The sequence below is a fragment of the Phaenicophaeus curvirostris genome, chromosome 7 (genome assembly GCF_032191515.1).
Source record: "Phaenicophaeus curvirostris isolate KB17595 chromosome 7, BPBGC_Pcur_1.0, whole genome shotgun sequence".
In the NCBI taxonomy this organism is placed as follows: Eukaryota; Metazoa; Chordata; class Aves; order Cuculiformes; family Cuculidae; genus Phaenicophaeus; species Phaenicophaeus curvirostris.
In genome coordinates, this window is record NC_091398.1 from 10,990,826 (window position 1) to 11,007,763 (window position 16,938).

The 16,938-nt window shown below is 42.0% G+C and overlaps 1 protein-coding gene across 2 annotated transcripts in view; it reads left to right on the forward strand.

The window, feature by feature from the left end:
- The first annotated feature begins 15,444 nt into the window (after positions 1-15,444).
- The window catches only part of GULP1 (GULP PTB domain containing engulfment adaptor 1), an 88,028-nt gene continuing 86,534 nt past the window's right edge, over positions 15,445-16,938 (forward strand). Inside the window, exon 1 of one of the 2 annotated variants that reach the window (XM_069860768.1) lies at positions 15,445-15,538. The gene's annotated coding sequence lies outside the window, so the exon portion shown is untranslated. The remainder of the gene's footprint in view (positions 15,539-16,938) is intronic. The other variant, XM_069860769.1, reaches the window with a different exon arrangement.

Here is a 16,938-nt window from a genome sequence, read left to right on the forward strand (position 1 = left end):
TACTTGCTTTCAGCAGCTGCAGCAGCTCTTCTCATCAAGGCCACTGCCTCGCAACCACAGACACCTGTGCTCATCCGCACGGAGCCAGTAGTCTCTATTCCTTTCTAAACAAAAGTCTTATCTCACTCCTCCCAGGGTCTCCGACTAACAAGTTCCAACACGTCCTGTCTTACAGGGTACTTATAAACTTTACCTGATGTTAGTGAGTGCTTCTGCATCCTTTGTTCAAAGACTTTGTAAATGCTGAATAGCATTATGGGAGAGGAAACAGCTTCCCCGGTATTAACAAGCAAGTTTTGACTTCCTTATTTTTTCCGCTGGGGGATAGGGGCATGGGGCAGAATTTGAAGGAAGTTCAGGGTTGGTTCATTTGTTTTAGTTTAAGGTTGCTTTCAAATCATAGGTTTTCTTATGGCTGCTTATTACAACCTGCTCTTTGGTTATGTAGAATTATTGTAAGTTCTGACTGTAAAATAGATTTTGTTTCCCATTGGCTTGATTCCAGAGACATTTGAAAAGTTAATACCTGCTAACCAATGTAGACTCTAGTTTGGCTGTCAAAGCCATTTCAGTCACAGTGACAGTATGTTGAGGTTTTATTGCTTGGAAAGGATATTGCACTGGCAATTTCAGCAATATTCTCCTTTTCAGGACCCTACAAATAGAGAAGACTATTTTAATATGGCTCCTGCAGTAATTATGCTCTCATCTTGTCGATTCTGATTTTACTGGAGTTTAAAGACATTGGTGTTATGAGTAGTTCTAGTGCTTTCTTTAAGATGTCAGAGTCTGGTTATAATAAAGGATAATTTCTGAAAGATTAAATGTACAAAGCCAAACTTTTTTTTAAGAATATCACTGAATTGTGACCAGCAAGGTTTACTTTTTAAAATCTAGTTAGCAGAAAGACACACTCATGGATGGAATAGAAAGGTGAGATTAATTTTGCACAGTTGTTTCTGCAGTGGAATTTCAAAAGCATTTACATATAGGTAGTTCAAGAAACAAATGAAAGCCTGCATGCTCATGGTCATAAAACAAGTGAAGAAGAAGAAGCATAGAGGTTTGGCAGAACGATGAGGAACTTTTATGCTGTAGTACTTGATGCCTCTGTTGCTCCCAGCTTACAACAATACTTCCTCTTCTTTTCCTTTCCAGTTTATCAAGGCATGTCAGTAATTTCACAGGCATTTTTTTCTCATAGCTGAAACAAAGCTCTGTGTTTTCAGTTTTCAAGAGAACTGCTCATTAGTAATTTTTAGTTTCATCTCTGCCCCATCCCCTCCCCAGCCATAACAGAACTATTTTTTCTTCACATTTTCTTCTCTATATGTAGAAATGTGTGTTGTGGGTTACATTAGTATTGTTGAGATACAGATTTCTTTTGGGAAGTACAGTTTTTCTGAAGTAACCTAGACGTTGCTGTCCTGCAGCCGCTGCTTTTTCTTTTTTCTGTTTTGAGAAGACAGGGTCAAAGATGGTGGTAAGAATTCAATAACAGTCCCTTTTATCCATTCACCAAGCCCCCAGTTGAGAGGGCACAACTACACATGTGTGTATTTATTCAAGCAATTTCTGAAGAATGAACTTTGTTTGAGTCTTCTTGCATGAGTTTTCCATTAAAATAGAATGGATTTTGGAAGGCCACAAAAAACTGTAGCTAAAGGTGTGTTGTGTTTCTGAACGGGATTTTTATAGCACTAGGCCATAATGGCTATTGCCTATTACATACATATGTTGCAGCATTTCTCAATTATTACCTTCATGTTCAATGTTTTTTATGAAAATCTAAGATCTGTGTAAGATTGTAATTTCACACAAACTTATTCTTTTTCAGTACTCAGCTATTTATCTTAAAGTGAACTTCTGTGAAGTACATAATTACCAGTAGAGGTGCTCAGGTCTTTCTCTCGTATAGTTGTTTCTTTGATTGTATAGCAGCATTAAAGTATTTTTGAAGAGCAATATTCAAGATGTGTTTGTGAAACTGTGTGTGTATGTGACTTCAGAACACAGAGTAAATTCTTTTTCATTAGCGTATGTATTATTTGTATGTAATTGTCCTAGAAGTACCTTAAGTGTTCTGAATAGTAATGTGCGATTCATGAAATTGGCAAGGTCAGTGTATGTTGTTGGAGGAAGAAGGAAGAGATAGTAGCCTGTAGTTTTGTGTAATGGTTGGATATACGGTGCAGTTTTACATTGGTGCTTCTGATTTTGTTTCACCGACTGACTCCTAGGTTTGGTTTTTGAAATAGGCTTTTTCTCAAGAGCATGGATGAAGCAGAATCACTTTATGGACTGTGGTTTTGCTGCCACTTCTTCTCCTGAGAAAGAGTGTCTGGTGACACGGTTGTAACTCGTAACGGTTGGACTCGGTGATCCGGTGGATCTCTTCCAACCTGGTTATTCTGTGATTCTGTGATTCTGTGATAACTATCTAGGAAACAATTCTCTCTGTTTATGTGTTACAAGGATCTTGTGAAAGAGTATATGGGTGCTGGACGAGGACAGCTCTTGGCTCCTTCCAGCCGTGCTTATCAAGGAAATTGGCACTAAGGTGCTTGATGCTGACTGGTAGGGAGAGATGTTAAAGATGTGTGAATATAGCTCAAGAGCAATTAACTTGCAGTCTTCACCTGTGCAAATACAGTTGAAAATTTGGTTTAAATTGAATCATATTTGATACAGAGTGAGTCCATGTGCTGAGTTCTTGAAACCCTGATAGTGAAGCTTAAATTTCTGACAAGACTGAGGTGCTGTGAAACTCTTGGTTTTGTTTCACTGTTTGCAAATTTAGTCGCTGTACCTAAAGGTGTTGACCAGAGTTGGTAGCCCCGGTCTGTATAGAAAGAAAGAGAAAATAAATGCGTAGCATAAGCATTTAAGCCATCCAATAAGGAACTTTCCAGCAAAGGTCCTTTTCTACTTTTTAAACACTATTCTTTTCAAGTTTGGGGTTTGTTTTCTTTTTTCTTACTTTTCTTCTCCTAAAAGAAAAAGCCTAAAAATTACTTTCTTTGGAAAATGTGGCAGGGATTGACACCTACTTTTCATATACCTCTCCTTTTACATTCAGTAGTTCAGTTACAGGATATGTTACTAAATCTGTTCTTAGCAGTTGTTTGAATTTTCTTAGTAGGATGACCTGCATTTATTTCTTTCCTGTGGTTCTGGAGGTTCAGCACAGATTAGTGCTTACTTGGTGTGGAAAAATAATGAAAATTGGGGGTTACGAGAACCCCAAGTTTGTCCAAAGTTTCTCCCCCTACTTAGATATATTTTACTGTGATATTAAACAAAAATACAGTTGCTGTCCCCAGGAAATGGAAAGGAATATGACTGCCATAGAAAAGGCCTTTTCTGGCCAAGTGGTACATTCTGCCTCATTGGAATGGAGTTGTGGGGTGCTGTTACACAATGGTGCAGCCAAGCTCCATTACCATCATGGGCATGGAATTATGAAGATAAATGTATAATCCCTATCAAGGAAGACGGTTTACAACTGCTGCCTCAGATTTCACCCATAGTGAAATCATGTTCTTTACCTGAACTTTTCTCATTATAATGTCATTATAATACAAAACCATACCTCCATCCAAAAAGCTGCTTGCCTTCAAGTGACAACACCACACGGTTGGACATCCACTCTAAATTTTTTTTGGCTATGCCTTTGAACACGAGGTGAGAGACTTTTACGCCAATCAAGACTAAAAGATTGTATGACTGAAGTCACTAAAGCTCCACCTAAAACTGTAGAAAACTTCTAAGAATGAAGCACAAAGTGAAAAGTTTGGGGAAGACTTCATTGACACTTTCCGGGATCAGTCAATGGGCTAGACCCTGTCTTCCACCCGATGTTTCGCAGTCAGTATCTTATCACTGGCTACCCTTGAGCCCTTATCTTGTCATGAATTTATGTGATAAATTTTTTTTTGCCTATACAAGTTTCCAGAAACATTAATAATTTATATAAAGGGTGGAAGGGATTCGTCCCAGTGATGTTGCAGATAGGGGCCTAGCAGACTGGAAAAATTGTTGGCAGTGCCACTAGGACAAATATATGGCCCTGTGCAATTTGTATTTGTTAAGGTGACACTGCTGCTGGGGCCTGGCATACTGGGAAGTTTGTATTTGTTCCAGTGATGCTGCCAACATAGTCCTGGCAGACTGGTCAAGTTGTCTCCTGTTCCCTTACTGTGATAAAATCTGACATCTGGGGATTGACTTAAGGATAGTTGTCGAAGTATCATATGCTAATAAAGGACAGAAGACACTCTTTCATCCCTAAATATTGGAGATGCCATCTAAATATTGGAGGTGACTCACTTTTTCAATGCAAAGCTGAACAAATTGTAAACATGATCTTCTTCGGCAGCACCCGGCAGCAGGACGGTTAGTTCTGTGGTGGGGTAGACATTTTGAGGCGGTGGGAGCTTCCCGGAGCTGGGAAAATCCCAGAAAAACCCAGGCGGGGGCAGGGGTCCTGACAGCCCCCACACGCTGGTGCCGCAAGGTGCCTGATGGGAGGGGGCGGTCCCGACGAATACCACGGGAGATTTAAACAGTGCCCCTGGGAGCACCGCGAAGAGGAGCGTGGCAAAGAGGTGCGGGGCAGTTTGAGTGGCAGTTCGAGTGGGCAGGGCGCAGAGAGGACCTAGGGACTAGACAGAAGACACTGAGTATGATGGTGGCTAGCCGGCAGAAGGTTAAAGCTGCCCCCCGTGCTGCAGCAGGCAGGATGGATGCTGCCACCCAGCCAGAGCCACAGTGGGTGCATGCAGCTACCCAGACCCTGGGCTGCAGGCAGTGCCCCACTCCCACACCGGCTCGTGCCTCTGGTCCTGGCTCCACTTGTGAAAGCTGCGCTCGAGTGGGGGAACTCCTTCACATGATGGAGGAGCTAAGGGAGGAGGTGAAGAGGCTGAGGCCCATCAGGGAGTGTGAGAGGGAGACAGACCAGTGGAGCAGGGCCCTCTCACTAACTCAGCAGGCTGCTGGGGCTGGTGTGCCCGAACATCATCCACCTGCAAACTGCATGGTTGGGGGAACAAGAAATGGGGAGTGGCAGCAAGTTCCTGCCAGATGAAGGAAACCTGCTCCCCTCACCCAGACAGCAAAGCCCCAGATCCCCCTGGCGAACAAGTATCAGGTTCTGCAGGTGGAATCTAACCCTGAGGGTGAGGATGATGGCTCCCACAGCCTAGAATCCTTCCCTAGGCCGCACCATCCTCAGAAAAAGATAAAAACATCCTCCATTAAGAAGAAGAGGAGGGTGATTGTTGTAGGAGACTCCCTCCTAAAAGGAACAGAGGGACCCATTTGCAGACCGGACCCGCACCACAGAGAGGTCTGCTGCTTACCGGGGACATCAGTGAAGGAGGTAGCTAGAAAACTTCCTTCCCTGGTCCACGAGACAGACTACTATCCTCTGATAGTAGTCCAAACTGGTAACGATGGTTTAGCAAACAAAAAGGCCAAAACCATCAAGAATGACTTCAGGGCCATTGGGAAAGTGATGGAGGGCTCTGGGGCACAAGTAGTATTCTGCTCCATCCCAATGCTAAATAGAGAGGAGCGGGAAGCCAGGAAGAAGAATTCGATTAATGCCTGGCTCCGAGCCTGGTGTGAGGAGAGGGGCTTTGGCTTCTTTAATCATGGGGTGGCTCACGCACCCCCAGGCTTTCTTGATAAGGACGGGACACGTGGGTCTCCTAGGGTAACTAAAGCCCTTGCTAGAAACCTAGCTAAGCTCATAAATCAAGCTTTAAACTAGATGTGAAGGGGGAGGGGGTTGAGACCAGGCTAGACAGGAACAAGCCTGGACGTGGGGCACTGGTGATTGGGAGAGGGTGTGCTGGTGTGGACCACCAGTACCTCACCACACAGAAAGTGGGGGAGAACACACCTAGCTGTGCTAAGGGAGATACGGGCACTCTGGAGCTAGCTACTCCAGTTACCAGGCAGTTGGGAACAAACTCTGTTCCCTGTAAGAGGGCTGAAGAATCGGCAGCTCAGCTGAAGTGCATTTACACCAATGCACGCAGCATGGGGAATAAGAAGGAAGAGCTGGAAGCTGTCGTAGGGCAAGGGGCCTATGATGTCGTTGCCATCACGGAAACGTGGTGGGACGACTCATATAACTGGAGTACAACTATGGTGGGGTACAAGCTCTTCAGGCGGGATAGGAAGGGTAGGAGAGGAGGCGGGGTAGCCCTCTTTGTAAGGAAGGACTTGGACTCCGTTGAGATGGATTGTGGCGATCAGGAGGTTGAGTGCCTGTGGGTTAAAATCAGAGGAGACCACCAGAAGGTAGATTTTGTGATGGGAGTCTGTTACAGACCACCCAGCCAAGGAGAAGCAGCTGATGAGCTCTTTTATAAACAGCTGGGGTTACTCTCTAGATCGATGCCTCTCGTTCTTGTGGGAGACTTCAATCTGCCTGATATCTTCTGGGAGTACAATACAGCAGAAAGGAAGCAGTCTAGGAGGTTCCTGGAGTGCGTGGAAGACTACTTCCTTGCACAGCTGGTGAATGAACGAACAAGGGAGGGTGCCCTCCTGGACCTGCTGTTTGTGAACAGAGAAGGCCTTGGGGGGGATGTGGCAGTAGGTGGACGCCTAGGACTAAGTGATCATGAGATGATAGGGTTTTCTGTTCTAGGTGAAGTGAAGAGGGTGGTTAGTAGGACAGTAGCATTAAATTTCCAGAGGGCAGACTTTGAACTCTTCAGAAGGCTGGTTGTCAAAGTCTCATGGGAGACAGTACTCCAGGGCAAGGGAGGCCATGAGGGCTGGGAGCTCTTCAAAAAGGAAATCCTAGCAGCTCAGGAGAAAGCCATCCCCACGTTCCAGAAAAAAAAGCCGGCAGGGGAGAAAGCCAGCTTGGTTGAATAGAGAGATCTTGAGTGATATCAAGAGGAAGAGAAATGTTTATGGGCTCTGGAAGAGGTGACAGGCCTCTTGGGTGGACTACAGGAGGGAAGTGAGATTGTGTAGGGGAAAAATCAGAAGGGCTAAGGCTCAGCTAGAAATCAGTTTGGCCAAGTCTGTGAAAGATAACAAAAAATCTTTCTACAAATATATAAATAATAAAAGGAGGACTAGGGAGACCATACAGTCCCTATTGGACATAGAAGGAACAACAGTGACAGGGAATGAGGACAAGGCTGAGGTGCCTAATGCCTTCTTTGCCTCAGTCTTTAGTTGTAAAGAGGGTCGTTCCGTCTGTGTACAATCCCAGGAGCTAGAGGAGCATAATGAGGCTCCCGTGATCCAAGAGAAGGTGGTCAGAGCCTTGCTAGCTCAACTAGACACCCACAAGTCTATGGGGCCGGATGGGATTCACCCTAGGGTATTGAAGGAGCTGGTGGATGTGCTGGCCAAACCCCTTTCCATCATCTTCCAACAGTCCCGGAAGACTGGGGAAGTTCCACTGGACTGGAGGCTGGCTGATGTTGTGCCCATCTACAACAAGGGTCGCAGGGAGGATCCAGGAAACTACAGGCCTGTCTGACCTCAGTGGCAGGGAAAGTCATGGAGCAGGTGATCTTGAGTGCTATCATGAAGCACATGCAAGAGAACCGGGTGATCAGGCCCTGTCAACATGGGTTCATGAAGGGCAGGTCTTGCCAAACTAACCTGATCGCCTTCTATGACAAAGTGACTCAGCTGCTGGATGAGGGAAAGGCTGTGGATGTGGTCTTCCTGGACTTCAGTAAAGCCTTTGACACAGTTTCTCCCAGCATTCTGCTTGAGAAACTGTCAGCCTCTGGACTGGACAGGCGCACACTGTCCTGGGTGGAAAACTGGTTGGATGGCCGGGCCCAGAGAGTGGTGGTAAATGGTGCGAAATCCAGCTGGAGGCCAGTGACAAGTGGGGTTCCCCAGGGCTCAGTGCTGGGTCCAGCCCTGTTCAATGTCTTTATCAATGACCTGGATGAAGGCATTAAGTGCACCCTTAGCAAGTTTGCGGATGACACTAAGCTGGGTGGAAGTGTTGATCTGCTGGAGGGTCGGGAGGCTCTGCAAAGGGATCTGAACAGGCTGGACCGCTGGGCTGAGTCCAACGGCATGAGGTTTAACAAGGCCAAATGCTGGGTCCTGCACTTGGGGCACGACAACCCTATGCAGTGCTACAGACTAGGAGAAGTCTGTCTAGAAAGCTGCCTGGAGGAGAGGGACCTGGGCGTGTTGGTTGACAGTCAGCTGAATATGAGCCAGCAGTGTGCCCAGGTGGCCAAGAAGGCCAATGGCATCTTGGCTTGTATCAGAAATGGTGTGACCAGCAGGTCCAGGGAGGTTATTCTGCCTCTGTACTCAGCACAGGTGAGACCGCTCCTCGAATCCTGTGTTCAGTTCTGGGCCCCTCACCACAAGAAGGATGTTGAGGCTCTGGAACGAGTCCAGAGAAGAGCAACAAAGCCGGTGAAGGGGCTGGAGAACAGGCCTTATGAGGAGCGGCTGAGAGAGCTGGGGTTGTTTAGCCTGGAGGAGGCTGAGGGGAGACCTCATTGCTCTCTACAACTACCTGAAAGGAAGTTGTAGAGAGGAGGGTGCTGGCCTCTTCTCCCAAGTGACAGGGGACAGGACAAGAGGGAATGGCCTCAAGCTCCGCCAGGGGAGGTTTAGGCTGGACATTAGGAACATATTCTTTACAGAAAGGGTCATTGGGCACTGGAACAGGCTGCCCAGGGAGGTGGTTGAGTCACCTTCCCTGGAGGTGTTTAAGGCATGGGTGGATGAGGTGCTAAGGGGCATGGTTTAGTGTTTGATAGGAATGGTTGGACTCAATGACCCGTTGGGTCTCTTCCAACCTGGTTATTCTATGATTCTATGATGTTAGACTTGCAGCATATTTTAACTACGTGGAAGTGAATCAGATCAGGGACTGGAATTGTGTTTTTCCAGTCCCAAGTAGCCAGTACCATTTTGTGTGATGTGACGAATAAGGCTAAACTTACTGATCTTTAGTGCTTTTAAAACCTTATGCGTTCTACTTAGCCCCAACTGTGTTAAAAAATTTAGACTACTACTATCCAGGAAAAATGAAGAAATTTAAGTCTTACTAGCCTGGGAATTCTATTATGTAGCCATCTGTATCACAGTAATATCCTTTAACAAAATCTTGAAATAAGGTTCACAATAACTGTAGTAGTGTGCAAACGTTTAATGTTTCTCCGCAATATACATTGTAATGATCTGCTTGAACGCATATCTGCTCTATGTGACAGAGATAAGGAGATTAATTTGTCATAAATATTTTGATTCCCATGCTTTTGTGCCAGTGTCGTATCTGTGCTTTTAATTTCATACCATGTTCTTGTTGAAATGTTGGGATTATTCAGAAGGGCTAAGGAACATTAGCTAAAGGAATGTGACATGCTAAAGCCTAAAACCCCAGTATTACCTGATTTTCAAGATACTCAGCCTGAGATTGATCTAGTGACAAAATGGATATTGCCAATTTTTCTCAATTTTGAAAACTTTTGCAATCACTTAATAAAGCCCATTTCATCTATAAAAATTCAACTTAATGCCATCCTTGAGGCTGACCAATTAAAGCAAACATTCTGAAAATATTAACGTTAATGAGAAATCTGTTGACTTTAAAGGATTGTGTTCAGTATCATGGATTTGAAGTCTTTGTGAAGTGAATGGCACTTCGTTTAGGTTTTGTTAAACAAATGACATGCTTGTATGCCATTGTTTCGGAAGTATGTGATATGGTAATAAATTGGTTATGAGAAAATCAGTTGTTAAATATTTGTTTGGCAGTGGGGCTTTTTTTTCACCATGTGACCTTTAGCACTGGGAAGGAATTGATCATAGGAATTGGAGCGTAAAAGGTAAGAAAGCAAGTGTATGTACCCCGCATAGCAGTCAACTTACACAGGGTTCTGGGTCTCCTTTTAGGGAGAGGTGTGGAACAAGGGGCCCCAAATTAAGTTATAGAAGTATAAAGTCCTCCAGATAAATAGGCTTAAATAATATCATATTCCTCTCCCACACAACCTTTGGACACGATTATAAGTTCTTAGCAGATGCTTATAATTTCTATAAGAGGACAATCTCTGTTAATTTTGTATTGGTCTTTTACACCAAAACCCAAAACAAAACAGAAGACCCACACTTTTTACAATAAAAAAATGCAAACCAGTGACTTCAGAGAGTTCAAAACCATTTATAGTGTCAGGGTTCAGAGCTCTTGTGGAAAGGGTGATTCTTTCTTTCATTTACATTTACAGTAAATTGGAGCAACCTTGTTAAGGTCATGGAGAGAAGACTGCAGCAGAGAATGCTCTAGCACGAACAGTGAAGTCTGTAGAAAAGCAAAGATAAAATGGGGATGTTGGGAAACACGGGCACATTTCTCCTCACTCTTCTCTTGGTGATTGTTCCCTGCTACTTGTCCAGAAACTTCTGATTGCTTCTGTCTAAACAGACATCTGGATTTTCCACTTCCTCTTAATCACCTTTTGAACATCAATAATCAGCTTGTGAGCTTAAGTCTGTTGCCGTTGGAGGGAAGCATGTAGAGTGGTCCTGTGCGACCTGCTGAGCATGTGAGCGTGATGATATGTCTAATTCAGTCATATAGTTTGGCCAAATATACTTTGGTAGAGTAATAAAATGATGCCCTTTGTTAAACTGTTTGACCTCTACAATAAATCTACTAAATATGCTGAACTTTTTTCATTGTTAGTCAGGCCAAACTAAGTTATTGTTGTGCTTTATTTGGAGATTATCTTTAGAACACCTAAGAGTCTATCTGTCTCTGCCTTTTCTGTCAGTGATATTGTTTACTTGTTTGTGAAATTGCAATGAATATGATAAATATAGCCCACATTTCAGAAGGTTAGCAGGAACTTACTGTTGTTTGGAAACCCGAAGATTTCAAATTGCCCCTTGCCCCCCAGGTAAATGCAATGGGGAGTTTGAAAATAATCAGCCAATAATGAAATGAATTGCTTGTCTAGATGAAAGATTATACCGTCACAGATGTAACCACATTCAGTGTCAGGACATAGCTTTCCTTTTAATTGTATGTATCCATCCAGACAAGGACTGTCCTCTAAGATTTTGGAGAATTGCTCATGCTAGAAGTCAAAAAGCTTAAGGACCAGTATCCCTTCTGAAGATACTGTTTTATTGTTAAGAGCTGTTTCACATTCACCCATAGATGCTGGACCCTATCGCTGATTCCCAGTCCATCGCTGTTAAAAACAAAACACTGACAGAGCTCCCTAGGCTCTTCATCATCCATCTGAAAGTGATGGGACAGGCAAAAATCTTATTCAGATTCAATATAGATGAGCAAATGGTTGATGGGAAGTCAAATACAGACCCTCTGGTCTGCAAGTGAGCAAGATATTTGCTCTCTGCATGTTTTTTGGGAGTGGATGAATAGTGATTGAGTTCTTCGAGGGAGAACATTTATAAAGGCTTCTTACCAGCTCTAAGTGTCTGACATCTGTAAGTTTCTGTACAGCAGAGAAAAAAATTAGACTGACATGACTGAAGTCCATTACCAGGTTTTGCTACACACTGGTGCTTGTGGATTTGAGGAAGAAGGAAGCTCCTCTTGAATCCTATTATAATTAGTCTTTCATAGTGAACAAAAGAAGTGTATTGATTTTTCTTGCAAATTGTAACAAGTTTGGTGAGAAGGGAATGTTCCTGTTTTTAAAATTCTTTGTACAGTATAAAATTGAGTTTGTTCCAAGAGTAGTGTAATCCACTAATACATAGCAGCATAAACATAATACAAAGTAATTGTTTACAAATGAATACGTTGCAAAAGGCAGTATTTTTAAATTAAATATCTAGTTTAATGCTTTAAAACCCAGATCTGGAGAACTGTTTTTGTGAAACAAGTAAAATTTGTACTTACTTTTTTTAAGATTGTGCCATTAGCAACTGGTCTGTCTGATAATATACTGGTGCTTTGCAGCAGTTTTAATAACGTTTTGTTCGGAGTTCCTCTTTAATAGTGAGACTTGTTATATTTCTTGATGATGCTGTTTAATGTTTCTGTAAAACAAAAGTTAGCACTGATCTTGCCTAAAGAGTTGGTTTTGCTATCAGGTATCTTTATGATATCCCTTATCACTTGTATTTTTTTTTTCCTTTGGAAAGGAGTAGGTTATTTTTAGGGAACGTGGAAGTAAAAAGCCACTTACCTGAACTTTATTGGAACTGGCATGAAATGCATGAGTTTCATATAGATTTTTCCGGTCCCTTTCCTCTTATTCCTTCCTCACTGCAGGCTGCTGATCCAGCAGAATTGTCTGAGCTCTGCCCCAGTGAGAATATCATCATCTCAAGAGGAAGATACTCCTTGGTGTAATAGGGAAAGGAAAGCATCAGCAGACCAGTTCTTGAACAGTTCTCTCCCATACTGTGTGAAAAATTACAGGAATTAACCTCTGACTTCTGCAGATTTGCCTTCTGTCAGAAAGCATGCCTGAGCGTGGTTCTGGCTAATGAATGTTTTTGAAAATGCCGAGATTAACGAAATTTATAAAGTAAAGCTTTCCAGTGACTTAATGCTCTCCTTTGATATTCCATTTGTGCTTCTATGAAGTTATAAATCCAAGGATGGTCTAGGAATTTCAGTTGACAGCAACTGTTTCAGTTTTGGTGAAGACTGTAGAGCTATGCCATTACTAAGGATAGTTTTCATGTGAGATTTTACAGTGCTAAATTTCATTTAAATGTTGTTGTTGTTGCGTGTAGCCCTATAGATTATTCTATTACTACTTATTGATTGAAAGGGCACACGTAATATTGTAACCATGAACAAAACTGCTTGCTTCCTAAACATTACAAATGCCTGCCTGTGAGACCCTGGAGGTCCAGGGTCTGCACTAAGTTTTTGATCATTAATGTGCTAGTATCTTTTTTCTTACGACTCTACTGTTCCAGAGGAGAAAGGTTTATGGCAAGTTCGTATGCCAGTTATGTATACAAAAGGAAGCTGAGTACATAATGTTATGATGATGTTGATTTATTTTTGTGTATCACTTGATGTGGCCTTTATAATAATTTTCCCCTTCATTATGTCGTGTATCAGGGACATTTTCATGGTGTTTTGGTCTAGTTCAGAAAAAGATTTTTAAAGCTGTTACACATTCCAAAATTTTCTGATGTTACCTTTGGAAGTTTCTTTATAAGCCAAGGTTTCATTGTAAATAAGTGAATCACACATTCCTGTGTGCTGCGGCCCTTTTGAAAACAGACTAAGGCATTTTGTACTTCATTCTTTATGAAATGTTATGTGCTATGCTTGAAAGGCTGAGGTTTGAGAACAGGAAGAGTCTGAATATTTAGGTTTTCTGAAGCTAAATTTGGTCTTGCATAGAAATTGTATGTGTTTGAGAGAGAAGGGAGGTGTGACCCCCTGATTTTATGTTTTTTTCCAAAGGGAGTTGGTGGGTGCACACTGGGGGCTTAAGGAGGAGTTTGTTGGAAGAATTATTTGTGGGTTGAAAAACATGTACATCCTAAAAAAAAGGTTCAGCCCAGATAATTGTTGTAGCCCATGCCATTCTAAGGGACTGGCAGGTGAGGGTACACTAAATAAATCCCAAACAACATCCAGTTTTTTAAGAGGAGCTAAGAGACAAATGAGACCAGTTTCACTGATGGCTTGTTTCATCTCCTTCCCAAATACTGCCTCCTTGGCTTGTCTGAGACAGCTCTAAATATAGAATACATATCAAACCATGACATTTCTGAAAGAGCCTGCAGGCATTCAAACATTTCCACGTGGAAACATCAGTGTTCTTTCAGCTGGAAGACTGTCGCTGTGTGTCCCCAACATAAGTATATGGAACTGTTGGAATGGATCCAGAGGAGGGCCACATGGATGATCAGATGGCTGGAGCACCTCCCATACGAGGACTGGCTGAGAGAGTTGGGGTTTTTCAGCCTGAAGAAGAGAAGGCTCTGAGAAAACCTTTTACTGGCCTTCCAGTACCTGAAGGGGGTACAAGAAAGCTGAGGAGGCATCTTTTACAAGGGCACGTGGTGATAGGATGAGGGGGAATGGCTTTAAATTGGAAGGGGGTTGGCCAGGGAACCTGTGGATGCACCCTCCCTGGAGGAGTTCAAGGCCAGGTTGGATGGGACCTTGGGCAGCCTGGTCTGGTGAGAGGTGTCCCTGCCCATGGCAGGGGTGGTTGGAACTGGGTGATCTTTAAGGTCCTTTTGAACCCGAACCGCTCTATGATTCTTCCATCTACTACATAAAGCATAGAAGACAGCACCCAGTTATGGAGATGAGGTTTTCCGCTTCAAACCTTACTGTCCTTGCACTCACCAGTCCAAATACCTGCAAATGCTGCAGTCAGCCAACCTACTTCTTTCATTGCACTTCCTGCAATGAAATGCAGTTTCCTCCTCACTGAGAGAAGCACCTCACCATGGAAGGAGAGGGGTTAGTGGCAGTGATACCAAAGGAAAAAAATTAGGTGAAGGTGTTTCCTTTCCACTGTTACTGTTTAAAGCGGTCTGGCTGTTATTGATATTTTTATTATTTTTATTTTAATAAAGTTATTCTTTAAGTCTTTCCTCTCTGTTTTCTTTCTGTCTGTTTTCTCTCTGCCCTAAAAGAAATAACCTATGTAACTCAAAATTTCCCTAATTTATGTCTGTCAGAATTCTTCATATTTTGTCAATTAACTATTTTTTGTGAAATTACATGTGGATTTGTGTTCCCTAGCAGGGTTTGGTTTCTGGACAAAGCTGAAGAAAACTCCTAGAACTAAGGTGGGGAGAGATTCTTTACATATGCGTGTCTTCCTAAGTGATGAGTAATATTTTGGTGCACATTCCTATTCCCTAAGGCCTCTGATTATTTTAACTGCTTTATCCTTTCTGATCAAGTGGTTTTGTAGAAGGAGTCCTCACTTCTGCACAGGGCCCCCTGTACCCTAATGAGAGTTATTTACTTCATTAGAAGCTTTTAATAGACTGGTATAGTTTAGTTTAGTTTAGACAGCTCAGCTCCTTCCAGTGGTATTATGTGTTGGTGTTACCAGAAACAAAATTGTATTCTACCAGAAAGCCTGTCAAGCATCCCATAGCTATGTTTGTCTGTTGGAATATTGTGAGCAAAGATGTTCACAGATATGTTGAACAACAACTTTGCTTTTCTCCTGATCAAAACCTTGCCACTACTTATGACAGTCTGATATTGCCCCCTTGCCCCAAACACAGCTGAAGAATTTTAAATTAGTCCTGTGGTGTTTGGGTTGTTTTTTTAAATAGCAAACTTTTATGGGGCCATCTGCTTTTTCTGCATCTGAGAGGTTGATGAAGTTATTCATATTAGAGTTTGAGGGAATTTTAAAAGCAGTTGCGTGTAGCTAATTGTGTTTCTTTCTCTGTTTAATAGCATTTTCTGTGATAAGTGGAAGTACGCCGATTAAGGGTTTTAACACTAGTTTTGCCTAAGCCATTTCTGTATTTTATTTTATTGATGTTTTGTGGGAATTGAATGAACACACTTCAGGCAGATAGTGTCCACTTTTAGGTAAGTAGACAATAAATTTTGGCTTTTATTGGCATAGACTACTATAACGTTAATATATCTTTGTCCATGAGAAGAAAACACATACTTATTTACAGTGTTTTAAACAAAATACTTGATTGATAATCTCCAGAAATGTGGCCTGCTAACAGCCTTATGATGTGTGTGCATAGTCTCTGTTTACGAGATCATATTCTCAGTAAGCTGTCTCAAATGTGTTGATTAGTAGTCTCCTGGATGAAAACAAGAATAGACAATTTAAAAAACAGTTCTGAAAAAGGACATGTTCATTTTCATGGGACTGTATGGAAAAGATGTCTTGCTTCATCAGTGACTGTTTGAAAAGAAAGTAGAAATGGTTTTTAGCTGTAATTGCCCACATGTTCTAATTTGAAAAATATCAACTGGCTATATGGAAATTAAGGTGTAATTGCTTTTATTGGTTTCAACTTAATTATTGGAAAAAGAGAGGCAAGCACCACAAAAGTGTTTATTAGCATGAAGTATCTTAAATGAATTTGTCGTCTTGTTGCTGATATTTGAAATACTGACTTTACTTTTGGGTTTTTTCAAAGCAAAGGTAATATTCTAACTAATGACAAGTGCTTTGGTTTTGTTTATTGTAATTTTTTAAAAGTTTTTCCTTCTTTTTTTAACACCGCCCCCTTTTTTTCTTCTTTGACTGACCAGACTGCTGTGAGAGCAGAGAAGGAGGAAGGGCAATGGTGCAGCTTTTGGCTGGGTAGTTTGAACAAAATGAGAAGAGGTGATGGAAATATCTTTCCATATGGTTGAAAAACAAGTATCTTTATATTGCAAAATGGACGGGGTTTGAACAACATTGGATGGGTTGGATTTTATTTTATTTTGCTTCAAAATGTTGGTTAAGAATAGCATTATAAAATAATATTAAGAATCAAGAATTTAGACAAGGATTTACGAGTGTATCAGTGTTTTCAGTGAAGGAAATACAGAAATTACTGTACAATCTGATGTAATCAGACCAAGAGGAAGTTGCACTGATTGAAGGCAGTTTTTTCAGTGTTAAATCACTGGGTGGAAAGCAGTCTTTATATTATGATTTTAAATTGTTTTTTTCAATGTCTTGCCCAAGTGAAGATAAAAGCATATCTTGAAAAAGTCTGGCAGCCTAAATGACACAAATGTGAAAGGAATGTTTTTGTGGAGCTTTTTTTCCAACCTATTTGCATATATTATTTGGCTTCATGTGTACTTCTCTGTGTCCCTTAAGTCTCAGTGAGAAGACCTTCACAGAAAGCTTTAAAATGTCTTTCTCAATTAAGTAATGCTGGGCATTCTAACATAAGTCTTCTCAGTTCTGCAGTTTCTTCCTCAGCAAAGCCGATCTCCCTTCTGTTTCTCTGAATTTCAGAATTGTTAAA